This window comes from Parasteatoda tepidariorum, chromosome X1, assembly GCF_043381705.1.
Source record: "Parasteatoda tepidariorum isolate YZ-2023 chromosome X1, CAS_Ptep_4.0, whole genome shotgun sequence".
Taxonomy (NCBI): Eukaryota; Metazoa; Arthropoda; class Arachnida; order Araneae; family Theridiidae; genus Parasteatoda; species Parasteatoda tepidariorum.
This window is the reverse complement of record NC_092214.1, coordinates 14,220,812-14,244,017: the sequence shown is the minus strand read 5'-3', so window position 1 is coordinate 14,244,017 and position 23,206 is coordinate 14,220,812. Positions and strand designations below refer to the sequence as shown.

The window sequence follows — 23,206 nt, the reverse complement described above, 5'->3', positions numbered from 1 at the left end:
TCAACAAGGAAGCAAATGTTCAAGGTTTGGATGCGGGGGTGATGTTTTCTATTTTTACAAATCCCATTTCCTTCACTTTTCTTCCAAACTTCGAATCACTCGATTTGTGAAATCATGTTTGGAGATAAAGAAGCCAGTAGTTTGGTTATGAATTATGTTATACTCATATTATTATTATTAATACTTTGGGTTTTATATCTAGGGGTAAGTAATTTCTATAGATATCTACATACTAACATTTTTTATTGAGCAAAAAAGAAATGCAAATAATCCTGATTTGAATAATCTGTAAGGATATTATACGAAAAATTATGTTCTTGTTAATCAAAACAAATGCAAACGTGCACTTAATTTAAAAATAAAAAGCGTTAAGTACAGTATACAAAATAACTTTTCTATTAAAATATTTGTAAGATATAAGTTCAAAATGTAGAGACAAAAGGGATAAAAAGGAAAAAGAGAAAAACGAAGGAAATTAGGAAACTTAATAAGTTTTATTTACTGTACATAAGATGTAAGTATATAGAACTCATAAAATAAGTTAAAAATTTAGAGAAAACAGAGAAAATTTTAAATATTAATGAAACGAGAAGAAGAAAAATTATTAAAATAAAATAAAATAAATTGAAAGAAATTGAAAAAAATAAAATATAATAAACAATAAATTTTTGCGGATATTATCATGTTAGCTGATGAAGAGTTTAGATCCTTTTTTTAGTTCTCCGGCTTTTGAATTAATATTTCTTAAATATTTTTAAAATTTTTCCTTAAATTTATTATATTTTATTTTAATAATTTTCTCCTTCTCTTTTCATAAATCTTNAACTTATTTTGACTGCAACTTATTATTACTTAAAATGAGAGAATATTTAAAATTTATTTAGAAACAAAATAAAAATTTAATCAAAAAGACTAAATCAACATAAACTAATTGCATTAATAAACTTTAAAAATAATCCTTTCATTTAAAAAGACTATAGTTACTCTATTCTAAACACAGTAGTTTCAATGATTTTCGAGAACACAGATATTTATAAGAGGGAGTTTTGAGATGAATAATTATATTTTGCTTGTTATATATATATATATATATATATATATATATTATAACTAGGGAAATTCGGTGTGTAAAATTAATGAAGTAAATTATATAATATTTAAATTTTCATTAATTTCGTTGTCTTCTGAAGTAACTTTATTAATCAAGATTCCATTGTTTTTTTTTTTCAAATATAAGTTGATTTTTAAGGCCATTTTACAAAATATTTCTCGTGAAGTGAACTTTCAGACTGTAAAATAAAGCATTCTTATATAACAATAAATTTTCGTCACCTAAAATTAATTAAGTGCGTTTTAAATCGATTATGTCGATTATGTCGATCGTGCGTTTTAAATCGATATCGACGGAAAGGTTTAAATCATTGGAGTTGAAAACTGAAAAGTTCAAATCATTTAATGACATTTAAAGAGAATATATATTTAGTAAGAAAATTGCTAGCTACAAATTTGTCTCTTTATTTGAACTATCTCATGAACGTATAGTACGCAATAAACCCTCAATAACTTTTGACAATGACCGCCTCTTCATGCTCTAGGACTCAATCTTAATGGTTCAGGCGGGTGACCTCAATATGCTGAAAAATAAGTGCAGACGATATTTTAAGTTACGAAATCAAGCACAAAAACGTACTTTCTCTGAATACACACATCTTTTTTGCAACGAATTTGGATTTCTGACCCCCAGAGTGTGGGGGGTAGCCGTACTCTGGGAAATATGGTTCCAATGGTTCTGTCAGGAGAACACTCCAAAGTTTGGACCCTTTATTGTTAATTTTACTTATTGCGTATTTCGCTATGCCTCGAAAACTTCTTTAGGTAATTGAAAAATTTTTCCACACAATTATAAAATTCGTTTAGACATTTTCGACCACCATTAAATAAAATAATAAATATTTACTAAAAGCTATTTTTTGCATGGAATTATCTTTGGATAAACGAATTTTATAACTGTGTGCAAAAATTTTTCAATTCGCCTAAACATTTTTTGAGACATAGCGAAATACACAAAAAAGTAAAGTTAACATTAAAGGGTCCAAACTTTGGAACGATCTTTTGACCTAACTTTTGGGACCATATTTCCCAGATTGCGACAACCCCCTATAATTTGAGATTCAGAAATCCATCAAAAAAAAAAGGTATGTTTATTAAGAAGAGAAAGTAAGTTTCTGTGTCTGATTTCTTAACTTAAAATATCGTCTGCAAATTTTAATTAGCATATTTGGTGTCACACCCTCGAACAATTGAGATTGAGTCCTAAAACGTGAAAATGCGATCATTAGATCGAAAGTTATTTTGGGTGAACCATTTTTACTATTTTTCTTTTACACAATTTCATTCCTAAAATATTTGTTTAAAAAACTCTTTACTTTTTGTTCAAAATCAATTTAAAGAAGAACATAAAGATTTATATAATATATTTTTTTCAATTTTTAATAAGCCAATATTTAAACTTAAAATCTTTTTTTTGAAAAAAAAAGAAATATGTGAATGTTAAAATGTTTCTTGGAAAAGAAATACAATTTAGTTTTGGCTTGAAAGGATATTATTTTTTGAAATCATGTAATCAAACATGTCAAAACAAGAAGTTCTAAATTTAGTCAAAAAAGCATTTCCTAGAATGTCAAAAATATTCAAATCTTGCTAGAGAACTAGGAGTCACAAAATCTTAAGCAATTTTTGATAATTAGCTAATGTTTATTTTAATAACTACAGGGTTGGGAATCTGATGGAAATGTATAGAATTTCAAAAATTAACCGATGAGATGAATAAAAATTTCTCACATTGCCTAGAAATTGGATGCGATGACAAATATGAAATGTAATTATTTCATATTTTTAATTATTATCGTTATGATTTATTTATATTAATTGAAAAGTATCCAGTATATATATACAAATTATGTATACAATTAATACTAATACTACTGTACTACTAATGTTCAACTCCGCAGCAATTAATACTAATACTACTGTATTATATATACAAATAATACAAAGTATTTTATTTTATTTTATAACCGTCGTTAAGCAACCGACCCAATTTTTTTTGTTTACGACTACTAATGTTCAACTCCGCAGCCTTGTAATTTTGAACCCAATCTAGAAAGCGAGGGAGATATTGGGACAAATTTTGACTTCGTAGAGGACTTTATGATTGAACTAACACGCATTTTCTTTACATGGAGAGAAAGAACCCCATGGTTAGCCTGATGGCAAGGGGCCCCTGATGGAAGGGGCCCTTTTTCATGGCCCAAGCCCATGATCCACTGAGGATCATGGGCTTGGGGCTCGTGATACCACTGACGATATTTTACGTCAGCACTGTTCTCCGTGCAAACCAGATGCGGAATTCGTATTAACCAGCAATCGGTGAGATTCGAACCCGATTCACCTCATTGCAAGACGACGCTCTATCCTCTGGGACATCACGGCTCAAATATTAATACTAGTATAGATCTGTATTAATTGAAGGTATCAAAGTTTTTAATAAGAAAATCATAAATTTTTAGCAGTACGCCTGGATAATAAAACGGCAGTGTCTTGCCCGGTACTCTCTACAATGTTTTTTCTTTAAGAGACAGCGCTGTCTACTGTAGTGATTTTCAAGGTTCTCGCAATTTTGTTCCTCTGTAGAGGTTATGACCTGCCTGTGAGCATTTTGCGATAGAACAGTTTAACGAGGACCGATACCGCGCACCCTCTGTCCCTACACAGGCTGATCGAAGTAGTTACCCACCCGCTTACTGACCGCAGCCAGTGATGCTTGACGTCGGTGTTCTACTGGGAACCGTGCATTTACGATTAGTCCTCTGCGGGACCACAATAACTAAAGTTTCAAAATTTTAGGAGTTTTGTTTTAAGCAATGTTCAAATATTTTATATACTTACTGAGTGAATAAGTTTCTCCTTCTTACTGAACTTGTTTGCTAAACCTTTTGCTTGCCTCTTGTACAACATGTGGATCAATACGAAGGTACAACATGGTATACCGTAAGCAAAGGGTTAAATAGTATCTTTAGAAACATATCAAGACTGATCAAAATTTGAGATATTTCAAATTCATTTTTTTACTCATAAAATCATACAATTTCGAAAAAAGTTTTTAAGAAAAGGTAGTTTCGTACATTTGTCTGTTTTTTGATAAATGTCTTTGCTTATTTTTTCGTTAAGATTTTTTTTCCCCATTATCTAATTCGATTTTTATTGAAGTGAAATAAAATGAAGCTTTGAAAAGTATATTAAAATAGACAATTACATTAAATTACTTACAAATTGCATCATTTTATTGCTTTGCATTTATGAAAAAAAAATCTGTAAAAGTTCTAAAAATTATACAGCACTATTTATCGTATTCCAATAAAGTAATTTTTTAAATCTTTTTTCTGAAAAGTATAGTGCTATCGAATGACTCTCCATCACCATGATTCTAAATCTGTTTTTTTTTTTTTCATTTGAAGCGACACATTTTATTGAAGCGATATTATTTTTTGAAGCGATATTATTTTTTGTTGCTTGTTATTTATGTTATTGTTAGCTTGTTTTTATATCAATTAATTGCTAGTTTTTCTGCATTAATTGTTATTTTTTGTGATTCCTTGTTAACTTGCTTTTTTGCTAATTAATAATTTTAATAAAGTATCTCTTGATCTCTCTCTTTATACATTATAAATCATTTTTAAAATTTGGCGACACACAAAAGTACTCTATCATTACATGTTTGTTAAGTTCAAAGTACAAATTAATGTTTCTTTTAATTAACCCAAAATTAAAAAAAAGCATACATCGATAATATAATTTTGAAACAGATTTTCCTCGAAATTACCATTATAATCTATTTAGATATCTTAATTTAAGACTTTCTTTTTTACGCTATTAAAAATATTTTCAACTTCTCTTAAAAGATTATTTTGGGTGGGGGCTCGCATTGGCATATATCCCAAATATTCTTGCTAGTGTCAGTCGTTTTTTAAAAGATGCAGATGTTTTACTATTTTTAAAATACACCTACGCTTTTCCTGATTGCTTTTAAAACTAAATGTTTATTTAACTTTTTGATAAACACTGTAAGAAAACAATCTAAAAATACTTTTATTTAATGCCTTAAAGAAATCTCTTGAAGTGGCTGTATTTGCACTCTTTTTCTAACTGAAGCAAATAATTTTCTGCTCTTAGCTATTATTTTACATATTTCTAAACAAAAATTAGTATACAGTTATTAAAAAATTATTATAAATTATTATTATTATTAAATTTTATTACATATTTTTAAACAAAAATTATTATACAATTATTGAAAAATTATTATTAATAATAAATATTATTACTTATTTCTAAGCAAAAACGATTTTACAATTATTAAGAAACTGATGTAAATTATTATTATTAACAAATATCATTACATATTTCAAAATAAAATTTATTATACAATTAATGACAAATTATTATTAATAAATATTATTACATATTTCTAAACAAAAATTATACAATTATTAACAAATTATTATAAATTATTATTATTAATAAATATTATTACATATCTCTAAACAAAAATTATTATACAGTTATTAACAAATTATTATAAATTATTATTAATAACAAACATTATTACATATTTTTTAACAAAAATCACATTTTCTGTCTATAATAATGGAATCTCTCAATCTCTTGTAAATCAAAGATATTTATGCAGACAAAACTTTTTTCAATAAATGCGTGAAACATAATGCATACGGTATTCTCACGTCAAATTAACTTAGCTCTAACTACAATATTTCTTACGATGTTTTTCTTGATGTGGAAATAAAACAAAAATATTTTCTCAAAACCCTGATTTTCCAAATGTTGAGGAAGGGCGTGCTCACAACACATTAATAGATTAACTTTATATCATAATGGACATTGTTGAAGAACGGTTCATTAAATGGAGATAAAAATAAACACAGAGTAAAGGGCCAAACTACTCTCCTATTTTACATGACCTGATCTAACACATGCAAATATCTGGACTTCAACACTAAACTAAAACGGAAAACACACCTAAAAAATATAAATTTAAAGCCACTAAGGCGCATACACTTTTATACCCAACATTTTTTATGGTTTTCCATTAATGGACAAGCATCAATAATTCTATCATGAACCATTATATTTTTTGCTAGTAACCAGCACAAGTAACCTTAATGTAGGACTGATTTATGATGGTCCAACATAAGAATATCAACTTGTTTTGATGGTTTGTTCATGCCGAACCATCAGAAATTTCCATCATAGTTTCTTTAAAATCAAATGTTGGAACGATCATGTACAACCATCTTCCCAATGTAGGAATTCGGAGTGATTTTTAATGGGCCAGCATAAGGAAAATCAAGTCGCTTTGATGGCCTGAGAGCCAACAAAAATTCCCATAAAACCATTATAAAAATGTATAGTTGGAACCATTACGGATCGTCACAAATGTCCATCATAGTATCTTTGAAATCAAATATTAGAATGAACAACCTTCAATATAGGAATTTTTTAAACATGCATTTCGGGCTGTGTTTAGATTTAAAAACTCACCGACAAGTTGGTTTTTATTAATTTTTTTATGGAAAATTTTCCTCCAATTTTTAATACATTAAGATTTTTTTGCAACTGTCAAGGTAATACGAAATTGCTATACTTCTGTAAAAAAATATTCATTTTTATTTAAGTTATTAACAGGCATTCATCGATTTATTTTGTTTGAGGAATTATTGCTCACAGAGATGGGATTTTTAGGGTTTAAATGCGAAAGTTTATTTTTAGGGACTTCCCAGAGCTTACAAATTTTGAAGGAAACCAGTTCTGCCATTTAAAAAATTTTAATTTATCTTAACATCAAAAATGGTGTTCGACAGGAACAATGGATAGTTCTTGATGCAGCGAGACACTAAGAATCAGTAGGGTGCAATGCAGCTGCCACCATTGTCTAAAATTTATAATTACAAAAAGAAAAGAATCAGTCGAAACATTGTAAAATAAGAATCATTAATTTAGGATTCACTAATTCTTAAATTAAAATTGTAAATCGAACACAAATATTAAGACAAACTCGAACTAGGCTTAACAGAACAGAAGCGGATAATAATTATAAACTTATTTAACACGGTAAGAGAGATTGCCTTATTACACAAATAAAAAAAAAATTGTTTCTGGAGATGTATAGTACATATGACAAACAGTCCCGCAGTGGAATGATCGAGAAGACATGGTTCCCAGTATTCAAGCATCACTGGCCGAGGTCAGTAAGTGGATGAACACTTTGATCAGCCTGTGTAGGAACCGGTCCTCGTTTAACTGTTCAACCGTAAAGTGCTCGACTTCGGGTCCTCGAACTACCAAAGCGGATCCCCTCTACACAGGATCAAAATGTCTTCGGATCATCCTAGGGAAGTTTCCCAGATCTTCGCCAATAGCCCCTAGTACGACGTAAATAAAATACTGAGGCACGTGGGGTACATCGTGCCCAAAAAAAAGAAAGTAGGTTTTTAAATAAAATAATGCAAAATCACCAGCTAGCCATAATATTTAAGTTTAATTTAATATTTAAAGAAGGTTACATAATAATTAGTAATAAACATCAAAATGGTAGAGTACGGCACATCCACAGCGACATTCACTAACGACAGCACCACCATTTGGCTGTGCCGCCGCAATACCTTCATATGAAAAACAACAGAAACTCACCCCAACAAATAGAAAACATCCTAAGTGCAAAAACATTTTGAAAATATTTCATGTGTTATGCGAAATGCGGTAGATTTTTTCCAGTTTGGGTGTTTAGATTTAACATTAAATTATATACGAGATTTGATGTTAATTTTACACTGGTTGTTTAACATCGAAGATATTATATTCAATTGACTATTGCTTAGAAATTCAGATGGTTTACACAACAAAAAATTTAGAAAAAAAACAAATATAAAGTGCATGCATTTAATGAATATAAACTCTTTGAGCAACTTTTGTGGTCGTTGTGACATAGAAAAGAACATGAAAAATAATAATGCAAGCTTATACTGTATTCGGTCAATAGTGCTGTACAACTTTAAATGTAAACAGTGGATACGTTGTTAATATGCATGTAGTTTTATTTACTTAGTTTTATTGTAAAAAACTGAAGTAATTTTTAATTCCTTTTATATTTCATGCATTTTAAATTACTAATATAAAACATTCTTTGTCATATTTTAGATGTAGAAGGAGCCTGACGATCCAGTTAATCGTAAGTATCTTCTTATATCCTAATAATGCCATATGTATCCGTACACCCAGTGGTATGGACTGTTCTGAGAGGCACATGTTAATATAATATTGGTCCCCCTTTTGTTTCGATGACTGCCTGAATATCAGTTTTTGATAGGACTTTCATCACAGCTGAAGTGATAGCATTCTAAATCGTGATAGCAGCACTCTAAATAGTCCGAAACGTGTTCTATGGAATCGAGAGAAGTCTGTGTGAATGGACAGCTCAGAGTTCCACTACCATAGCAACCGGGTGTCAGATAGTGTAGATAGGCTATATACAGCCAATATTCATAATTCAACCAATATATAAACTATATTTGTTGAATAATTAATGTAAAATATCGGGTGAATCCGAAAAGTCTATGTAGGGCCAATATTGGTTAAAAAGTGGCTCTAAAATACCTTGTCGGAAAATAACGGCCCTTTGAACCCTTATTGAGCCGTTAATATTGGTTCAATGAGGGCTTCTAGGGATTTACTATCCGTACACGTGGTGGTGTGTTTCTCGTGGTGGCCCGTTAGTTCCAGTGGTGGGAACTCTGAGATGTATGTGGACACTGTAATGGCAGGCCTCGTCCAGCATTTACACATCGAGACTTGCACAGACGACGAAATGGGTGTTCAAAAACTGCCTTTTCAGAGCCCAAAGAACACCTTTGGGTCAAATTAGAGAGCAGATTACGTAGCCAGCCAAATCGACTGCAAACACTCACTTCTGCTGTGACGGAAGTCCTATCAAAAACTGTCTAAATTAAAACTAATCATATTTTTCGATTACTTTTCGTTGCATTTAATTTTCTCCTGGTCAGTTGTAAAGTTTTTATGAGAGCTGATAATCTAATAAAATATTTCAAGGCATGTTCAACTCAGAGGCTACATTTAAAACTTAATAATTAAAAAAATAATTTGCTTAAAAAAAGTTACTGTCTAAAATAAAATTTATTGCAATAACTGAATATTGATAATATAATATATACGTAAAATTTATTGCAATAATTATTAGAATAACCTATCAAATTCTTACTATGAGTTTATGTTTCTAACAAAGCCGAAAATAAATTTAGAATTCAAAACTACTTAAGTTACTACTTAGTTTACAGCTACACTATGAAAGAAAAATAAATTAATGCTATACTTAAACATTTTTTGCACAAAAAGATGCTTATAAAAACTATTGCACTATTTAAAAAAAATGCAACCAAAAAAATTATTATGTTTTTAAAACTACGTTAAACAACTACAAACGAAGTCTAAACTAGTAATATTACCTAAATTTTATTTCATTAAAATCGGTGAGTTCAAGTCATAACTATTAAAAAAATATCATTAAATGATTAATGCATCATTTGCATGAAAGTGACAATTGGGAAATGATTTTGCTGTATTTGGGAAAAACATTGAAAACCTTTAAATTATATTCAATTGTATCAACACTATCTAAATTCTTTGATAAATAATACTCTTTTGGAGTTTAAAAAAATATTAATCTAAATATTCTGAGATTAAAAAACATTCACAACATTCTGATTTTTTAAATTAATTAAAATCAGTTTTAAAAAATTATCTGTCAAGTGATTTAAAAACTTTTGAGTCATAACCATCAACGCATCACAGGAGGTGATCATTTTGTTTTAGCCAAAAGAATTACAAAATTTAAAAATACATTATAAGGAAAATTTTTGTAATTTTTTCTTTCTGACTAGTAGTGTATGTATGTTTTTGTGACATTCTTCAAGTGCATAGTGATCATTATTTTATTTTGTTTGTAATTTAAATTAGTTCAAAATAGTTAGTAATCTATTTTTATAATACTTTATTTTATTTTACAGCTTTAATTTTACAGCTTTTTATTTTACAGCTTATCATGATTTAAATCAGGTTGATTTAAATCAACAGACCCTGATAGCTAGTAGTTGAGAAAAAACACCGAGAAAAACATTACAAAACTTTTAGAGTGGCTAACTGTTGAACTTTGAAACATAAAATACTGTGAAAGTATTAGAGTTTAGAATACAAACTAAGCAAAATAAAACAGGAAGGACCAGGGTAATTAATTTAAGGAATAACTGATCCATTTTAGTGCAAGATAATGACTCATGAAAAAGTAAAGTCTTATTACAAACTTTAAAATTCTATGTGTATAAAATTACCTAAGATGGCGTTCGTAACCGCTGAGAGGCTTTCAAAACACTGTTTCGTTTTTATTCTAATTTACAATACGTCATCGCCAGTTCCAAGATGGTGAAGTAAAAGAGCATAAGATAGCCTTTACAGATGGTTTCAAAATAACATATCTGAATATATATATATATATATGCATGAAATGTTTAAATAACCATTACAAAATGTATCTCATATTTCATCATCAATTAAACACAACACAACAATAAATTTAAAAAAGCATTATAATAACATTACTTGAAATGATAGGTATAACCAAAGCTGTTATACTCTGAATCCTTGAGGCAGAATTTTTTCGAGCTACCTGCAACAAAACTCTCTAGCACTAATATCTTTCTGTAAGATACTTTTCATAATAATAAACACGTATGTTACTAATTTAAAATAATAAAAGCGCTGTGTTTACAAAAAAAAAAANCAAGGCTGTGTGTAAAAAAAAAAAAAAAAAACTATATATAACTTTTTTTAAATTGAACGTGTAATTTTTATAATAACATTACATTTTTGCATTTTGTTGGGAGGCGGGGGGACACAGAAATTATTTCCTTCGCCTTTTGTAACTAATCATCACAATAAAAAAAATTGCAAATCATTAAATCCGCAGTAGTACTTGGCGAGAAAAAAAAAAGATTTACGACAAATTCACACGAATCGGTTACCTCAAATGAGTGTTTCGTTTCTTGATTAGGCTGTTGTATAAAAATAAAGTATAAAAAATATCAGATTTAAAAACTATGGAGAAATAAATATCAATAACTGATAAAATTCGACAGAATTATTGACTTAAGAAGTAAATACCCAAATACAAGATTTGAATTTTTCAGGTTGTTTATATTTAAAATCCAAGTGAAAATCAACATCAATAACTGATGTTGATTTCGCATCACAACAGAAAAAATACATCAATTTACGCCACTATCGGCGTATATTGAGTACGTCAAAAAGTTATTATTTAAATGTATGATTCAAATATAGCTCGCAAATTTCTGTTAAAAAAATAAATAAAGGTAATTTTTTGTTACTTTTCAAATGAAAAATCTTTCTGCAAGATCTTTGTAACGTTCAGCGAAAATGCTGCTGTGTCTCTGCTTTTCTGTCACGGGGCTCTGAATCTTCTCCTTTATTGATATTAAACTTAATAAATTGAGTAAAGAAAGAGTTGAAGCATTTAAATAGCTGGGAAAAAAATACAAAAGCAAATAACTTTTATATAGTTATTTAAAGCTGCTTTTTTTCTACTTAAAAGTAAGTGTAACATAAAAAGCCTAAATAAGAATTTTAAATTGACTGAAATTAAAAAAAATTAAACAAATAAAAAAATTAATAAGATTCTGAAATCACTGAAGTTTAAAAGATTATTCGCTCTAGAAAGAATGTTCTTTCCTTCATTTTTTTAAAGAACACAATCGAAACATTTTATATTTTAATAAAATACGATTAAGATTGGATATTTTGTTACAAATTCAGATATTCAGAACGCTATGAAATTAGGGGGATTCCATTTTTAAAATTAAGATTTTTCAGTTACCTAAATCCGCAATTTTTAAAAAAAAATAGTTAAGATCATGACAAATTTTGTTCAATAATGAAATCCATGACTTTCTAGGTGTGTAGATACCCTATATGTACCCTAATAAATACATGTATGTACCCAAAGAATAGTATCAGGAGAGATACCCTATTCTTTAACATGAGCATATGGGGGAAACATTGAACAAGTTCGTCATATTTCAAGTCTTTCAGACATTTTTTTAGTGCGAGAGGAGCAGACAAATTGTCATAGTGCACAGAACCAATAAAAGTAAACAAGATCTTTGGAAATATCAGAATTGAATAATGTGATATAATTTAATAGTTAACAAACTTGGACTAAAAAAAAGAGGAAATTGGCATAATTCTGGCAAATATATATATACATATCAAAACCCCTTCCAAAATTATGCATTACTTGATTAATGAGCTATTCGGTTCAGTAAGTAAGATGTAGACATATAAAACTTTCATGATTCAATTCTTTTTTTTTTGTAATTTAAACATTATCTATTAATTAAATACATTAAATATAATATTAAATAATAATTAAACACATCAGGGATGAGATTGGCCAAAAGGCAAAAGAGCTAAATTTTCACGCCAGTAAATCATACGTGATTTATAGCAAAACTATCAGTAACATACTCTCATCCAGTTTCGCTGATGTTGTAATGCCTATATATAGCAAGAATCATAGATAGAAAAGTCCCGCAGTGGACTGATCGTTAAGACACGGTTCCCAGCAGATCACCGAAGTCAAGCATCACTGGCTACGGTCAGTGTGCGGGTGGGTGACCACTTGGATCAGTCTGCGTAAGGACCGAGGGTGTGCGGTATTGGTCCTCGTTAAACTGTGCTACCGTAAAGTGCTCGACTTCGCGCGCAGGTCGTCGGGCTACCAAAGTGGAGGTACCATCCCCTCCGCAGAGGATCAAAATTGTGATGGCAGGTCTTCGGATCATCCTCCGGGATGTTTCCCAGACCGTCGCCAATAGCCCATTGTGCAGCTCTAGTGCGACGTAAATTAACAACAGCAACAGCATAGATAGAAAAACTGCCGCATTTATAGTATAACTAATTCAAGAAAAAAAACTTACCTTTTACAAGAATTGCGACAAAGGATTTTAAAATTGCGTGAATACAAATAGTGATTTTGGATTTTAAATCGAATCGTTACATAAAATTTTAAAAATGCCTCAATACAAATCGCGATATTGGATTTTTAAATCTCGTAAATAAGAACTGCAATGAACGATATTGAAATTGCGTGAATAAAAATCAGGCAAATACGAGCTATCTAGGGGACGGGTAAAAATGAGAAAAATCTTATTTTCTGCTCTTAAAAGCTAATAGCTGAAACAAGTAGTATGCGGAAGGGTTGGCAGCAACGCAGTTTGAATTTTCTATATATCTTTCGATATATTAAAATCAAATCGGAAATAGATAGAATTATTTTATTTCAATGGCTGAGTTTTCAGAAAAAGGGGAATATATATACATATAAACTTTTAGAGAATCGAAATTTTTTATAAAAAGGCTGAAATTCGAGAGACAAAAGCGAAAACGGCGGAAATCCGCTAAAAAGCTGAAAAATCTCATCCCTGACATGTATATATATATATATATATGTATATCTGCAAACTTGTATGGTTGAGAAAAAAACTTCTTACTAGCAGCAACATTAGAGATCTTATTAAATCTTCAGTATACATATTAAATCAATCTAGTAGACATACTAAATCTTCAATTTAAAATTTCGAAAAAAACATTTCAATGATGACAAACTAATAATTAAAAAATATGCAAATATGATCTATTTGTTAGCTCACTTAGCTCTTACATTTTTAATTAGTTTAAGCATAAAAAAATAATTTTCATCGAACGTACAAGTTGGCAGATGTGAAAAAATATAAGCATAAGCATGTCAGAAGGCTTAACACCTCCAAACATACTATAAAATTATGTCACTGCTTGTGAATATGAGAATTGAATAATGTGATATAATTAAATTGTTAAGCAGCCTGGACATGTAAAAAGAGGAAATCGATGTAATTCTTGCAATATATAATTATATATATTAAAAACAGCACATACCTGCCAAGATCAGAGAATTCGTTTACTTCAACAAGGTGCATTAATTCATCTTCAGCTGGTTTGAATTTTCGGGCTCGCTTAATCGAAACAACTTTCAATTCACTTACATTATGCATAAGATATAAAATTTATGAGACGAAATTAGATTTAAATATAAGAAGACAAAAGATAAATAGACAATGATAAACAACAGCGTGGCGGACAATGATAATCAGCATCTTAACGGGTTACTGTTCTGAGTGGTATATCGTAGATTTCAGTATTTAGAAAAAACGATCGATGTCGTGTCAAAAACACGTTTACAATATTGATATCAAATATTGTCCGGGTGTTGTTCGGATATCTCTAAATTTATATTTTAAATTTATTTTTTGGAATTACAACAATTTGACGTCATTTTTTGTCTTTTAAGTGATTAATTTTGATTTAAGAACACAATAAAGTTTAAAATGAAAAGTTTTACTAACAGACTTTTAATGTGAAATCGACGGGAGTCGTACAATATCGTACACACAATGTCGATTTTCGCCAATGTCGGTCAATGTTGACAATGTAGACTAAAGCTGTGTCGATGTAGACAATATCCCTGTGCTACTTGGGTATGGGCACAACCATACCAACTGATATATTTCCATGTACAATTATCTAAATAATTAAATTTTTATAGGCATGATTTTTTTCAAATTTTGAAGNATGTGGTCAATGTAGACTAAAGCTGTGTCGATGTAGACAATATCCCTGTGCTACTTGGGTATGGGCACAACCATACCAACTGATATATTTCCATGTACAATTATCTAAATAATTAAATTTTTGAAGGCATGATTTTTTTCAAATTTTAAAGTTTTGGAATATTTGTTCCGATTATGACATTTTCCTTTAAAAAAAATGTTATCTTATTCACCATATCACTGACGGCGATTCTCTTTTATCATCGGCAGATGGCAGTACAGTAATAGTCATTTATAACTTCTGAATAATATGAATGTGTTGATTTATACTTATCTGAACTAAGAAGTTTATTTTATACAATTTCATTTAAAAAAAATTTTAAAAATTCTTCTCAATGGTTTAAGTTATCGGAAATTTTAAAGTTATGAAGGGGAAGAAAAAGAAAGATTAAAACACGAATAAGGATGATAATGATGTTAGCATAATCCCCTTGATCATAGTATAAAATAAAAGTATTAAATAATTGTGTGAAATAAAAATATTTTTAATTAATTTCAGTTACATTTCTATGGTTGCTTGCGGCTTTATGATATCCATAATAATAAAATATCTAAATTCATAATAATAAAGCTCGGATCCTTTTGCTCATCAATACAAGTCAGTTAGGAAAACAAAACTAAACGTATTTTCCATTTGACCAGTAAAAGAGGGATTTAAATTTAATTACTCAATGCAATATGTTTTTTTTTCTTCTCTTAATTGAAATTTTTTTTAAAAAATAGCAACGAAAATTGAAAACAAACACTGTCAATACAGCTATAAATCTACCGCCGGGATGCAAGTAATTATCCAATAGGAAAATGCCTTTAACTGCCAGTCAAGTAACCCGCAGTTAAGAAACCGACGGTCAAAAAATAATGGTGGAATCGCTTTTGAACTCTCGGTCAAAGTTTCCCAACCGGAGGTTTCGGAACTGGAAGTTGTGCGTTAGATCAGAGTTAACGGTGAATACGGTGAATATATCCAAATTAATAACTCTAAATATTTTATTGTTCACGGTGGAAATGATTTGCTTTTTGAATCTTCAGAAAATTGATTTTGGTTATTCTCCGTTGAGAAATCTAATAAGAGGAATTTTTGGAAAATGGTTCCCAAGCATAAAATATTATTTTTGCCAACTCAACTTCGAGGCATGCAGGTTACTTCAAAAACTGGATTAAAAGTCAAAATTGACCTTTGAAAGCGTAACTCCGTGAATCGAAGAATTAGCAAAGAAGAAAACAATCACAAGCATTTCATTTACTTTTAGGACCGAGATCCAAAATTCTCACTCCACGGTATCTTATCTGAAAAGAGCTTTTCTGACTCTAGAGACCCTATATCACGCGGAGGTCAATGGACATCTATTTATTTTGTACCAACCGAGGATGCATCCAAAACATAATAGTTTCCTTAAGGCCTATTTTTCTCTCCAAAAAATTGGATGATTCGTTGATACTATCCAAGTTCTTGAGTGTCACTAATTGGTCGGATGAAAAACCTGCGCATGCGCATTGTTCATATTCAACATTATAAAATCATACTTACATATATTTAAAACTAGTAAATAAATTCAAATGAAATCATAATAACACAAATAGACCCTAACAGATTAATTTATTTGGATTAAAATATATGAAAACGGACAACAAAATAATATAATCTGATGCCTACTTGTTAACGTCACAAAACTTTAGAAGATGATTGGTTAAAAGAGGAAAAAATTGGGTGGAAAGTAGAACATCCCAAATAGTACCGAATCACCTAACATCAGAAAATCGGTAAAATCTAACGTTATCTTGCATAACTTCTAATATTAGAAAGATACAAGAGGTCGCTGTTTGCTCTGCATTATATAATATTGGATTCTATGCAAACTAATATTATCTAGCATTCGTCGTCATATTATTTTGCATTAGTTTTAACGCTATGTAATATTAGATTTTGTATTTTCTGATATTATTTTGCTTTGCTCTTTATTTTTGGAGTAAGCAGAAGGAGGATTTGGATGGTAGTAGAACAATTCGGCGATATAATTTTACTTAATTTTCTGTATTGCTGTGAAGCAGTAAAACATAGAACAATAGTTTTATAATGTCATTCCATGCAATATTTACATAGCAATACAGAAATGCTAAATAAAATTATTTTAGCGAACTTTGCTACCATCCATTTTCCTCCCTCTTACTCCAAAGCATATCTTATGTTCTGCTGATTTTTTTGAATATTTCAAATTTATTTAAGAAATAATACTATATCACAACTTCTATTGATATTTTTTTCTTTTCTTCATACAGTGGATTTTCAAACAAATTTTATATCATTAATTATTTTCAAGTCTTTAATTTTAAAATATAGTCTTAATTTTAAAAAAAATGAGCTTATTTTATCAAAATCTCAACTGAATTTGTTAGTTTGTAATATACTATATATATATATTTTAAAATGTGTAATTCAAGCCATTTGTAATTTTACAATTATCATTCATTATTTATATTCTGAAATTGTAAATTAAGAAAACGACACTACATAATTGTTAAGTTAAATTTAATTTGAATTGAGTTGAAAATTTACCTTAACTTTTTTTTCTACGATATAACTAAGTCATTCATTTCCAAAAATATTAAAATAAAATTATATCTCAAATTTTTAAATTGTTATTTTTTGTAATAACTGAGACAATAAAGAAAATTAAAAAATATTCAAATTACTTATTTGCATAAATTATTTCACTTCTATCACCGAAATTAAATAGAGAAATACTTACGTAACTTTATCCTTTTAGAATCTGAAATTTTACTTACAAAACACTAGAAACAAAACCTAAAGGCACCTGTAGAAATATTTTCAGGGAGGGGAAACAGAAAAAGCTTTTATGAATTTTAATTAAAAAAATTTGAAATTATTTTTTGTAATGTAAAAATAATTTTACATTGGGACATCCGAAATTTTTAACGATTCAATATTTAGTTAAAGGTACTATGTACTTTTATTTACTTGAAGTTTAGATAACATTTAAATGTCAGAATCAAAAAAAAAAAGGTTGTAAATATTGTATTTTATCAGAATTAAATTTTCACGAACATTTAATTGCATACAAGAATGAGACGAAAAAACATAACATACTTATTTACTATAAGTTGCTTTTGTATTAATCCAAATTTGACTACCATCAGTTACTTTTTAAAAACCTTGCTATCACAAAATTTTTCTCTAAAATCAATCAATTCATTGTTTGTATTTCGCTGATAAGAGTTTATGCATCATAAACATAATGAAAACAAACATAACATTATAGGCAAATGTCCTGAATGGGACTTTTTTTAAAAAGAAAAAAAAGAAAAAGATGCAATTGTGCACGTTTTCACAAAGAATATACAAGACCTTCAAGATGAAAATTTAAGAATTTTTATCATAATATAAATGTTATTCAGTCAAAAGAACTTTTCGCGATTATAATTATTTTACAATTATATGGTTTTAAACATGAAAAAATAAAAAAGCATAAATTTTTGTCTCAGATTTCAAATGAATAATTATGTGAAAATTTCCAAAATTAAAATAATAAACTTAATGTTGATCATGAAAATCCTCAAGAGTTTCAGTTATACTTTAAAATCAGCGTTAAAAAAATTTGCTTCCGATATCATACCGAAAGATTAAAAATAACCAAAATTTAAATATTCAACTGATACAGTAATTAAGAAAAAAGAAATCCATAATGAATATAACTATTTTACAGCATAATACTTTTATTTAAAAACAAAACACACTGTAATATAAATTTCATCCAATTGTAAATGTAATACATTACCTTTATTGTTCAAAATTAACGTCGACAACTTTGTGGTAAAACAAAAGTTAAAAATACTTAATTGTTATTAATAAAATCATTTTCTTTTCATAACTTTAAACTGTTTGATACAGTTTGAGTTCTAATTATTAGTCTATATTTGCTTGAAAATATATTTCCAAGTGGTCGTTAAATGCTTTTATGAATAATTCAGCAACAGTTTTTGAATGCACCACAAAAAAACAAGGATGAACTTCACACTAGTTTCCCTCTTTCTCCAAACTTCAACATGACAACATCTTTCTTCAACATGATGACTTTCTGCCACAGCAGATTTAAAGTAGTCCTTGCTGAATAATCACTGTTAATTCATTCGCAGTAAGGATCGAACTTAAAACTCCATCAGAGTGTGCAATTTCCATTTGTAGTGTCTTGATAGTAGATTTCCTTGAAGATGAAAAGCTATACTGAAATTTAAAAGGAAAATAAATTAGATTTTGCAGTGAAAAAAAAAACTATTAAACATTGAATATTTATTTGAAACTTTAATTATTTAATTTGAAAATGTTTTTTAGAAATTGTAATATCCTTTACAACAAAATTAAATGGTATATTCCAGTATCGATACCAGTGTCAAAAAAATTTCGTCAATGTCACACAAAAAATAACACAGAGGGAAGGAGATCAACTAAAAGAATTTAGCTCATAATCACTCCCAAGAAATCTATCATATATTTAAAAAGAAAATCAAATCACAAAACATTTCACTTTCTTTTATTAGACCAGAAAATAACTACTCGCTATGTGGCAAATCAACAAAAAGAGTGCCAAAAAATATTAAATAAACTTATCTTAAAATTCGCATAAGTACATCAATATAAAAAGATACTATAAGAATTCAAATTCATCCATTTATGGTTGAAAAAACCATGTAGGAGAATTCTTTAACAATTCACATATTTCAAAGTTGTAATATATATATTAATTATATTTTGCCCCTCCTCCCAAATATGTTTACACAACGTTCTTTAAAAGTCAGTATGCATAATATTTTTATTTTTTTTTTGTTTAGTTAAATTTTTACTCTCAGATTATATCGAATAGAAATTTATTTAAAAACTTTATTAAACAATAATTATTTATTAGACTAATTATTATTATAATAATTATTTAATAAATATTTATTAAACTATAAGAAACATTACAGAATAGGACAAACTCGAACGGTATAACCCCAGGCAAACATATACATATTTTTTAAAAAAAATTGTAAGTTTAAAATCTATTTGGCGAATGCAGTTGGCGGGACGGATCACAATACTGAAATATCCCCAAGAAATTTAAATAAAATTGTTTAATTCTTTTTTTTAACAATATTTTAGTCATGGAATTTTAATACGGTGATAATATTGTTTGTATTGACTGTTAAACATTCTAGAATGTAATGGTTTAAACTGAGCTAAAAGTAGCAGATCATTAATTTAATTTTCTAATTGTTTTAACTTGGCTAATTTATTTACAGACAATTATTTTTATCTTTTTCATTGTTGCAGAAAAACTTTGTCAGGGTCGAATTGCTTAGCAAACATTGTTTTACGAGCATATTTTGAACCAATTACATTACTTATTATTTATATATAAAAAAGTGGCGAAAAGTGTTAAATAAACAATTGCTTATTTTCTTCCATTACTTATTTTAAAATTCGATTAATGTAAAAGAACATCAATGTAAAAAGATGCTATGAGGATTCAAAATCATCAATTCATGGTTGAAAATATCATGTAGAAGGAAAATTCTCTAACAATGCACAGATTTCAAAGTTGTAAATATATATTAAATATAGTTCACCCCTTCCCCCAAATATTTTGACATAGCATTCTTTAAAAGTCAGTATGCATACCCAACATTTGTCAAATATTTTTTTTCTTAAAGTTTAACTAAATTTTTACAGCATTAGATTATTTATAATGGGAATTTATTTGAAAAATATAATCTAATCAAAGCTCTACATTCACCATAATCATGATTTTGAATAGACCATATTATTGTTTATTTTTTAATCATTTACAAATTAATATAAATAATGATGCATCAAAAACATACAGATTAATCTATATTCAAATAAAAACCAGTCTATATTTAAATAAAAATGTTTAATTCATTGTTGTACAATATTTTAAGCATGACATTTTAATATGCTATCAATATTGTTTGTATTAAACTTTAAACATTCAACAATATAATCATTTTATCTGCGCTTAAAGTAGCAGATTATATATATATATATATATATATATATCTCTTTAAAGGATAAATATTTGAAGGATTTTGTAAGCTAAGTGATTTGTTTGAAGAANTATATATATAATTTGATTTAACGCAACTAATTTGTTTACAGACAATACGTTTCAACAAAGAAGTTAACTACTACTACGAGTGAACAATAATGATCACATATTTACTTAGTTTATTGGATGCATGATCAATAAATTAATTCTTAAATGTTTCAATTTAGCGGTCAAGTTTATTAAGTACACTGAATGTTTCTACAACATCTACAATCTCAAACACATCGTGCTTTAAATTACTTTTCAAGCTGATTTTCAACTCAAGGAAAAAACAATTTTTACGATACTACTTTATCATGTAACTATCATTGAAATTTATAAAGTTTACGAAAAACTACTAAATTATAAATACCTTAAATAGTTGAAACGAAAGCTGCTGAGCGAAAACAAGATGGTCATCAACAGTTGAAAAAGTTTTTCGAGTTCAATCGTTCGCAAACTACCACTAATATTAGAGTGCCATAAAATTACATTGGCTGAAAATGATATTTTAAGTAATATTTAATTTATCGTTTTCTTTCATAAATAAATGTTTATTTATTAATAATATGGGATAACCTTTCGCAAAAATGTGGCGCTGGACCAAAAGTAATGAAATAGATGATAATTTTGAAAGTTCAAATGCTAGATCGAATACTATTTAATTTTATATAATATTAGTTCTAATATTAGAAGATAGGATTCAAGAGTCTTGCGTTTTCAAGCACGGCAGTATTATATTGCATCTTTCTAATATTAGATCATATCTTTTTGATACCTGGGAATCCTACTATCATCCCAGGACGAGGACCAAGAACTTGGATGATTGTTTACACGATTCAAGCTTCAAGTAAAACAAGTTTCCATCAATTTCAGTCAATCTTCGTCTAAGAACTTAGATTTTATAAACGGGCCTTTCTAGTTTGTCTACGGTAAGAACTACTCCAACCACAAAGTCTGAGGCTGTCTGCTGCTATGGAAACAAGAATAGTGCATTTCAGGAGGGTAGCTTCTCTTAATTCTAGGGTTAACACAATTGACTGAATAAAACGATTCACATTCTCTCACCGACCAGAGCCAAAACCTGTCCTAAACAGTGAAAACCCCTACTTGCAATAATTAATCCTCGTTACCATAGTTACCGCCTTGGGTCCAGACGAATGGCTAGAGGAGTTCTTAAACTGTACCTTATTCTGAAATCTAAACAAATACCGGTTTTAAAAACTACTTGTTAATCTCTAAGAACTTTTTTAAACAATATCATTGGTCAAGATAAGGCAAATCAATATAAATGATATGAAATTCTGTACTCTCGTATATCATATTAGTAGGTATACATATTCTTTCGAGGGAATACTCTCGGATACCGTGTGAAGCGTTATTTCCGCCAATCGAGAAGGGGCTAAGCAAAAAGTAATGAATAACACACTGTTTTGCTATAGTAATATTTTTTTCTGATAATGGACAACTAGATAAAATTTTTATTTTGTGACTTAGCTAAATTAACGGAACCATAATGAATGTACTGAATATAAACCTTTTCTCAAACATATACAAAGAAGCTCTTTCCTTGCAATATGTTGCTCATGAGTCAAATAGTTAAGAGGCGTCTTGTCTATTAAAGTATCATTTCTTATGCTTAAATTATTAGTTTATTAATGCTAATATAAAACGAAAAAGATACGAAAGCATATCAACATTTTCAATGCTACTGTTGATTGATTTTTAAAACATGTTATGAAATAAGTCAAAATTTCAATGAATATTGCTTATCGATGTATTTTTTTCATGAATAAATTGAGTTTAGACAAATTAAAATGGCTACATAACACAGTGAAATATTAATTATCCTATTTATCTTTTCAGAAAATTCAGATGATGGCATTCTATTTCGATTCCATATGAAGAAGCACATTCATCATTTTGTATTTCTTTTCTAACTTGATGTAGAAATAAAAAAAATTCAATCAGTTTCATCAAGTTGATTTTCAAACACATTAAGGCAAAATATAGTTGTTTGATGTAATAAATTTAATAAATAAACTACTTGTTTAAAAAAAAAAATTCGAAAAATACTGTCCAACTCCACCACAGCTGAAGCACAAAATCAATTTCACTGTAAACGAGGGTGCTCTATATCCAAATTATTAGAAAAATCTCTTGTCGCGAGCTAAAAGTAGGAAATAGTGATTATTAATGTACATAAATTATGAACTAACTAAATATGTAGCGTCCCAT

At 28.5% G+C, this 23,206-nt stretch overlaps 1 long non-coding RNA gene across 1 annotated transcript; it reads left to right on the top strand.

Moving 5' to 3' along the window:
• On the top strand, window positions 1–22,944 carry LOC107452157 (uncharacterized). The gene is made up of 3 exons (XR_001585165.4): window positions 1–204; window positions 8,275–8,305; window positions 22,835–22,944. It is a non-coding gene; the product is annotated as an uncharacterized lncRNA (long non-coding RNA).
• The last annotated feature ends 262 nt before the right edge of the window (window positions 22,945–23,206 follow it).